The 8,727-nt window shown below is 39.3% G+C and overlaps 1 long non-coding RNA gene across 1 annotated transcript; it reads left to right on the forward strand.

Moving 5' to 3' along the window:
* Positions 1–1,067: 1,067 nt before the first annotated feature.
* LOC142162706 (uncharacterized) lies at positions 1,068–4,526 on the forward strand. The gene is made up of 2 exons (XR_012693986.1): positions 1,068–1,919; positions 4,300–4,526. It is a non-coding gene; the product is annotated as an uncharacterized LOC142162706 (long non-coding RNA).
* Positions 4,527–8,727: the final 4,201 nt, after the last annotated feature.

Genomic DNA, 8,727 nt, shown 5'->3' on the forward strand with positions numbered 1-8,727 from the left:
TTTTTGGTAATCAGGCGTCCACCTGGATAATGAGGGAATACAATTTAAGTTTTGGTAATCAGGCGCCCACCTGGATAACGACGGAATACGATTCAAGTTTTTGGTAATCAAGTACCCACCTGGATAACGAGGGAATATTGTTCATGTTTTTGGCAATCAGGCACCCACCTGGAGAACGAGGGAATTCATTTCAAGTTAAGTTATCGGCAGGCGCCCACCTAGAGAACGAGGGAATTCATTTTAGAGTTACTTTCAATTCGCAAATTCAAGAAGCATCAGGAGCCCGCCTGTAGAACAGGGTCCATTTTTCAGTCTCATGTTGAAGATCAAGTAGAGATTCAAGGAAGATTCAAGACAAGAAGTAGATAGGATCTTGTATTTTTCTTTTACTTTGCTGTACTTTTTCCTTTTATTTTTGATGTGACGGAAGGAACCGCGGACCAGAACCTCGACAACACTTCACTCGACTCTCCACCTCGGTACTCCATCGTCCTTCTCACTTATGAACTACACGTGGTCTGATTCCTTTATAGCCAAGGATATGTAGGCAGTTCAGATACTAGGGCTCGGTCACATTCTCTTCCTTTCTATTAGTTTTTGGTCTTTCTAAATAAGGGTCGGGTCAAAAAACCTGTCTAGTCGTTCTTTGTCTAAAAATACTTCGTATTTCTAGTCAAAGAGGGGCAGCTGTAGACGTGATTTTTGACCCTCCCCAAGATTTTACGTATTTTAGCACTTAACTACTTAGTTTAGGCCTAATATAGTTATTTCAACTAATTTTGACTCTTTTACATTATTTTTTATCACATAAATGAAAATTACAAAAAATAGTTTCATTAAGGTTTTGTAGTCATTTTTAATCTTAAAAAAATACCAAAAAATAGGTTTGTTTTAAACGATTAGTATTATTTTAATAGTTATTTTCTTAAGTAAGATTAAGTAGTATTTTTAATAGTTATCTTATTTGCTATATTATTTTTATATACAAAAAGGAGGAGAGAATGGAATTAGTTTTTGGACCAATTTAGTCTTGCTTGTAGCCCAATTAAACCAATCCCTTAGCCCATTAACTCAAAAGCCCAAACCTAGACACCCATTTAAGATAATATACAAGAAAAATCAAAAAACCTAGACCTAGAGGGAGGGGTTCAGCCGTATTTCACATGGAGAAGACCTTCATCTTCTTCAACTGATTACACAAGACAACTGGAGGAGACTCTTCAAAACCAAAACTAGCCGCCCACCACACCACCACACCAACGAACCTAATCTCCACAACCACAAAACTCGCTCTCCCCGCCAACAACACAAACAATACTCCAGCCGCCGATCCCTCTGTTGTCCAGGACCAAACCAACAACCTCCTCTTCTCCAAAACCAGAACGCCCCGTCTCTAGCCATTCCCAACAGTCGCAATCCCCCAGATTCGCTCCTCACCACTCATGCACACACATAGCAACATAAACAGAGGGACGTGAATAGAAGAAAAGGAGAGGGAACAATAGTAAGAGGGGACGACGAATCTCTATCCAAAATCGGGAGAGGAACAAGAGAAACCCATTAGCAATCATAACAAAGTACCACACGTTAATTCCCAGATTCAATTCTACAAAAGTCGTACAATATGAAAAGTGAAAACAATTGCTAAATCTTACTTTCCAAATTCAAATTCGTAGCTCTACTTCATTTCTCATCGTGTTTATTGTCAAAAATTGAGAGCTACAGTGTTTGGACTTTATGGCTATATAAATTTCAGAAGTTGTATCGGAATGGAGTAGTTGAGGCGTTTTGTGTTCGATTCGAAATTTTTCGGTGCTTGGTCGGAGCACGAGGTTGCCGACGAGGATTTCCGGTCAAACTCTGTTCTTGATTCCTGTTCCGTCACTACTACTATAATCGGAAAAAGCTATCATTTTGAGGTTCATCTCTTACTTTGATTTTGAATTTTTTATATGTGTTCTGTGCTCAATCTTTGCTGATTATGAATGTCGAATGGTTGTTCTGCTCGTGGTGTGTTTAAAATCTCCTTAGTCTGATTTATTTATGTTTGTCAGCTTATATTTGATACATTATTTGTAAACTGAAGTGAATTTGATTGGTTTTCTTTAGAGTGATGAATGTACATGGTCTGTGTGGTTAACAATTTTGGGCTAAAACTCATCGAGAGCACAAAATAAACCACAACAGTGATTAGAATTAATGGTACTCGAGTTTGCCGTTGGATTACTATTTTACCATGCCAATTTGTTAAGTTGAGTCGTAATTTAAATTAATTTCGTTGTTCGCTAATTTCGTTAGGAACGTACTTAGGCCGACCACACCCGGGTAGGCAAACCTTAGGATTTTGTTAGTTTTGAGGCGAGAGGTCGTTCCCCTTAGTTAAATTTATCCGAAAAATGCCTCGAAGGATTTGTATATATTTTTATCCGAGGAATGCCCCGAAGTAAATATAAATGGAGATCGTGGCATCATCAATGGAGGCATAGTATAGGCTAGGAGGACTTATTTCATTTTATTTTATTTTTCTTTTATTAGGAAGGGACGACCTCAAACCTTTTGGATGTTTATTTTCCTTTGTGTGTTTTTACCTCAATTCAAACATTCTAAAAGTCGACTAGATCAAGTGTGCAACCATACTAGTTACGGGCTTGGGGAGTGCCTAATACCTTCTCCCCGAGTCAAATAAACCCCCTTACCCAAATCTTTGGTGTGGACTTAGTTTTGGAGTCCAAATTATTTTAAAGGAAAAAATCATTTTCTAAAAAAAACAGTGACCTGACACACCGAAATTAAAGTCAGGTGACGACTCTGAGTTATTTCCTTTTGAACACAATTTTTGTCACGTTCTAATTGTAAAACCCTTTTCAAGATTTACTAAATATTTTTATTTATTTAAGAGGGTTTAGTGAAGTTTGGTTAAAAAAGGGGGTGTGACATCTCTGGCGACTCTGCTGGGGACTTGCAGGTTCGAGATAGTACTTGATCCTCTTGGCTTTTTAGGATTTTCGGTTGAGGTTTTTATGTGTTTTGTTTGCTTTATTTTATTTTATTTTATGTCGTTTTATTATTTGCTAGTTGCTTATTTGTTTACAGTTTTTCCTTTATGTGTTATTGCTTTATAAATTGCCATCATTTGCATAACCATGGGTCTTCTTTCTGCAACAAGTCTCGGAGTACGCATCGCATGCACGAACTCTTTGTTGAGTCGCCCTTAATTTAGGAGGGGAGGGCCGTCAGACGTATGGAGTGGGTGGAAAGCTTGAGCAGCCACCATCGATCATACGCTCCCCTGAAATGCCTTGTTAGTGAACCCCAAACTTAGGTCAGCCTTTAGGTCATTTTTATTTTCATCATGTCATTTAGACCTAGCAGGGCTCGGTCCCAGGTACCGTATCCCTTTGTAGGAAGCCTATCCAAATTTTGTCAAAAATGGGCCCGTGGCCCAAAAAGACGTTCAATCATCCCTATGTGATACATGTTGCATATTTGAGGGTAAAAAGGTCATTTGGCGGACCGATGCTTAGGAAAGAAGGGTGAAAAATGAAGCAAGTAGGGTCCAATTATATTTTTCTTTCACAACTTTTTCAAGAAAATACAAAACAAATTTGCACTTTACCATCATTTCCAAAAATAAAATAAAAGAGAAAAAAAATCCAAAAAGATTTTGCATCATTTTTCAAAAAAGACAAAAAATATAGTTTTTCTAAATTAGTTGCATTTTTTAAAGCTTTCTCCCATTTCCAATCCTCCCGAACTACGCATACCTGATTCTCGTCTTTCGGGGCGAGATATGTAGGCAACCCACATAGGGTCCGGTCTTCCTAGTGAGTCTTAGGTTCTTGGCTTTGCGGGGTCTTATCCATATCTTGCATGTCTAGCCACTTTTGGCCACATCGGCCATTCTTGCAAAATGGGGTCATTTTCGCAAAAGTGGTTCAATAACCCATGTCTTAGGATCTTGAGTCCATATCTAGGTGTCATATTACTTTAAGGTCCGTCCTTATTGAGTTTGCATCTTTAGCCACTTCTGGCCATATCGGTCGTTTCTGCAAAATGGGTCATTTTTGTAAATTAATTTTGGGTCATGATTATGGAGAGTTTGAATCCATATAAGCCTTAGTGAGGCATTTTCCATGTCTATGAGGTTAATCTTGTTGAGTTTACACTTCTAGCCACTCTTGGCCACATAAGTTAATTTTCACAAATAGCCCAATCGCGTCTTGCATGTGTCCAGGATGTGTTATGGACTCAAATAGTGTTCGAGTCGTTAATTATATTTGGTCATATTTTCTCATTCAGGTATGGATCAGTGTACTAGAGCTCGAGCATGACAAATACCTAGGACCACTGCATCTAAGAGCTGCTTATAGATACTTTTATGCTTTGAGTCTGTCATTCATGTTGTCTTTTACTTTATGGTCTTGTACAGTAATATCGAGTCTTTTGTTATATTACTTCCCATTTTGTATTTGAAAAACCAAAAAAATCAATTAAATGAAAAATTCAAGAAGATTTTTGTTTCTTAATTTATTTTGTCCATTACTTTTTCAGAACTACGCTTGATCTGATTCATGAGGGACATGATACGTAGGCAACCTACATAGGGTTCGATCGAATCATCATTTTTAAAAAAACAAAGAAAAAGAAAAAAAGTGAAAAAAGAATGAAGTTGTGGGACGTGAGAAATGAGAGGAAAGAAAAGAGGGGAAAGAAATGAGAAACCAAGTGGTGTTAGAAAGGAAACTGAAGAGAGAAATGGGGTAAGAAGAGTGAAATTGGGATGATGCCATATGACCTTCGTACCCTCGAAGCCATTCTAGAACCGTTAACTGTGACTAGGGGCATTGCATGCAATGTGATATTTCTATCTGATAAATGCCCTAACGCTAACATGTTGGCTTTGTTTTTCTCCCCTTTGTTACTTTCATTGTTATTATAACAGAGGGTGGTTAGTTTGTGGCATTTTGGTGATTCGTCCATACAACACCAGAAAGCACAAGGCAGTCATGGCTAGCAAAGAAATAGACACTGGGGTTGTACACCCAACAAGGGAGATTGTAGAATCAAAATCGGAACTGAAAGAGGAGGCCCGAAGGTTGAAACAGCAGATGACAGAAATATATCACTCTTGGATCAGGGGGCATCCTCCACCTTCCTTCCCCACTAAGTACACTGAAAACCCTACAACTATCCCACCACTAACACAAGCCCAGGTTCCCACTACTGTTTCTCGTTCCCCTCAACGCGCCCCAGGCTTCACCCCTTACCACAATTACCCTGGCACTTCCTCCCAAATTTTCCATGCTCTACCAGCCAAAACAACCACATTCCCAGCTCCAGATACCCAATATTATACCCCAGAACCCACTTTCAAAGTCCCAGATCCTTATTCCTACACTCCTCACTTTGAGCCTCATGTTGAAACTGAGAAACCACTTAAGAACGCGGAGAAGGAGGAGATATTTAGGAAGGTAAAGAGTCTAGAGCAATCATTGAGAAATATGTAGGGGTTAGGAAGCCAAGTGAGTGTGGCTTATAAGCATTTGTGTTTGTTCCCTGATGTTCAATTGTCTGCCGGGTTCAAGATGCCCAAGTTTGACTTGTATGAAGGACATGGGGATCCTGTAGCTCATCTGAGAGGTTACTGCATTAAAATGAGAGGCGCCGGGGGAAAAGACGAATTACTGATGGCGTACTTCAGCCAGAGTCTGAGTGGGGAAGCTCTAGAATGGTATACCCGCCAGGATGCCAGTAGGTGGTACACATGGGATGATTTGGCTCACGCCTTTGCTCGGCATTTTCAGTACAACATAGACATTGTCCCGGATTGCCTATCCCTGACCAAGGTAAAAAAGAAGCCTAGTGAAAGCTTTAGAGAATATAGTTTCTAATGGAGGGAACAAGCTGCACGGGTCAATCCTCCGATGGAAGAGAATGAGATGGTTGAATACTTTCTTCAAGCCTTGGAGCCTACTTACTTCGGCCATTTGATCTCAGCCATTGGTAAGACTTTCAATGATGTGGTAAAGATGGGAGAAATGGTGGAAGAGGGACTAAAGTGAAGCAAGATCATGAGCTATTCTGCCTTAAAAGCCACAACACAGGCAATTCAGAAGAAACATGATGATGTTTCCATGGCTGTATCAGGATCGCGACATAGCCCAACGGGTCTGCCTCACCAATATACTCAGCCTTGACGCCGACCCCAACCCCAAACCTATCCCCGAGCTCCACATAATCCACATCAATACTATCCTCTGAACAACGTCCAATCATTTGTTCAACCACTGGGTCACTCCTTATGGTGAGCACCAGCACCGCATAATACTCTTTCGCCTTCACAACATTATCGAGCACCCAACAACCCTAGGAAACAGGGGAATAGAGGGGAATAAAGGCAAAGAAATAGTTTTACGCCAATCGGGGAATCCTACACAAGTTTGTGTGAAAAGTTAAAACAGTCTGGCCTGATTGAGCCGCTCCTTGGCTATACTCCGGACCCATATGCAAAAAGTTTTGATCCTACTATACGGTGCATGTACCACTCTAATGTCCAAGGGCATAGCATTGAAGATTGTCGTTCTTTAAAAAGGGAGATAGAAAGAATGATTCAAGAAGGGATAATGTGGTCAAGGACAGTGACACACAGAATATCACGCAAAATCATTTACCTGCACATGATGATGCACACTTTGTGGGAAAGATGCGTGGTTACAGGGAGTATGAGAATCCTCTTGGGAACTTGCTGACTAAAGTTAATGTTATTGAAATTGGTGAAGGTCCCAGTAATTTTGATGTGCAACCTAGTGGCTAAGATGTCGAGCTTGGTAATTGGAAAGACACTCCTTTCTTGTCTAGCCAGGGATGAGTTTTGGTGGTTTATTTTGTTGTCATTTCTGTTTGTCCGGGTTATTTCAGGGTTGTAATCCGGATATTGTCTTGTGGCTCAAACTCTTCTTCTTCTCATTTTGTCTAGTTCGTTTAGATGTAGTAACTCGTCTAGTGTTATTTAGGATTGTTCCAGGGTTGTAACCCATGTGTATTTTGCTTGTCTTGTTCAAACCCTTTTCATTATCTGTCTAATGCAATCTCCTATTTTCTGTTAATTCTAGTCAGTTTTTGTTTAGGTCATTTTTCATTTTATAGTTCTTTTCATGCCAACTCTAGTGACATGACATGCACGCATAATTCTCAGCCTGATCTTGAAAGTTAGTCAAATCACGAAGCAATGGCACAGTTTTGAATATGATAAAAGGATGTGTTTGTTTAAACAATTAAAGATTCACGCATTCTGAGATGACCTGAACTTTGAATTAAGTGAAACTGAGGCAGTAAGTCTGGAAAATCAAGAGGTTGATAAGAGCATACAACAAGGAAATGTTTGTCAAGCAGTATGAGGTAAATCAGTCAGTGCTGAAATGCATTCTTCCACATCAAGATAAGGTTGAGTCAAGTCTGCTTCGAACTGCCAAGGGTCATTCATTGGGACAAAGGTATTGCCCATTAGCACTTTTTGTTTGTGTTGATGTCATCAATAGATACTGTGTGTGATTTGTTTGCTTATCTTCTATTGCATGTTTGTACTTGGCAATTTTAAGTTTGGTATGATGAAGGCATTTTATTCTGCTACCCAAACACTTTTATCCTTTGCTACCCATTTTGAGCCCTAATATTTTGTTTCAAACCCCTCTTTTGGAATCAGAAATAGAGTTAGGAAATACAAAAGGAAAAGAAAAAGAGAAAAAGAAGAAAAAAAAGGAAAAGAGAAAAAGTAAAAAAAAAAAAAAAAAGGAGAAAAGAAACAAAAGAAAAAAAACAACAACTTTGTCTTTTGAACTACGTTCGACCTGATTCTTGTCACCACAAGATACGTAGGAAGCCTTACGGTTCGGTCACACAAACTAAAATATGTCATAATTCCCCGAAGTCAAGAGTGGGGCAGATTTTCTTAGAAGTCCCCTCAAAATAAAAATCCAAAAAAGAAAGAAAGAAAATCCCCAGACTCCAGAAACTGGGGCAGAGGTTTTAATTTTGCCAAAAGATATGATTCCGAAAGTTGTAATTTTAAACCCTTTCATCTTAAATTATTTTGAGCCTTCATGCCACCCTTTCTTTCCAACCCTGTCCAAAAGCCTACATTACGATCCAAAGAAAGACCTTCCGACCAATATTTGAGGATGCCAAATCAAGTGTGTACATCATTGGTAATACCTTGTTCTCATTGCAAAGAGAGAAAATGATAAACGATAGAGTCTTATCGGTGAAAACCCTCATGGGCACTGTAAGGCGACAATGAGTTGAGAAAAAGAGCAAAATGAGAGAGGCTTGATGATGAAAATCCTTCAGGGAACTACAAGTCGACTGGGGATTGTGGATCAAATGGGAAAATTGGAGTGCCGAAACCCAATTTCACAGTTTAGAGGCACAAAAGGAGTTGAACATTAGACTTGCTTAACAGATTAGGCGACTTTAATCCAAAATGCATGTCACAGTCATTAGAGTTGGTATCTACATCTAACAAGTTTCTACTCGGTGATTTTCTTGTTAGATGTCATCGCTTTATGTTGTCCCCTTAACTCTATTCTTCTTTCTTTGTTTAAGTCCTCTGGAGTTTGTTTTGTCCGAACAAGTAAAGAAATGACTTCAAAATCTGCTACCAGCTTTCCAATTGCACAAAGCGGATTCTGGCTAGCACATCAAAATGGCATAAGTTAGGAAAGAACAGTA

Source organism: Nicotiana tabacum, chromosome 8, assembly GCF_000715075.1.
Source record: "Nicotiana tabacum cultivar K326 chromosome 8, ASM71507v2, whole genome shotgun sequence".
Classification (NCBI taxonomy): Eukaryota; Viridiplantae; Streptophyta; class Magnoliopsida; order Solanales; family Solanaceae; genus Nicotiana; species Nicotiana tabacum.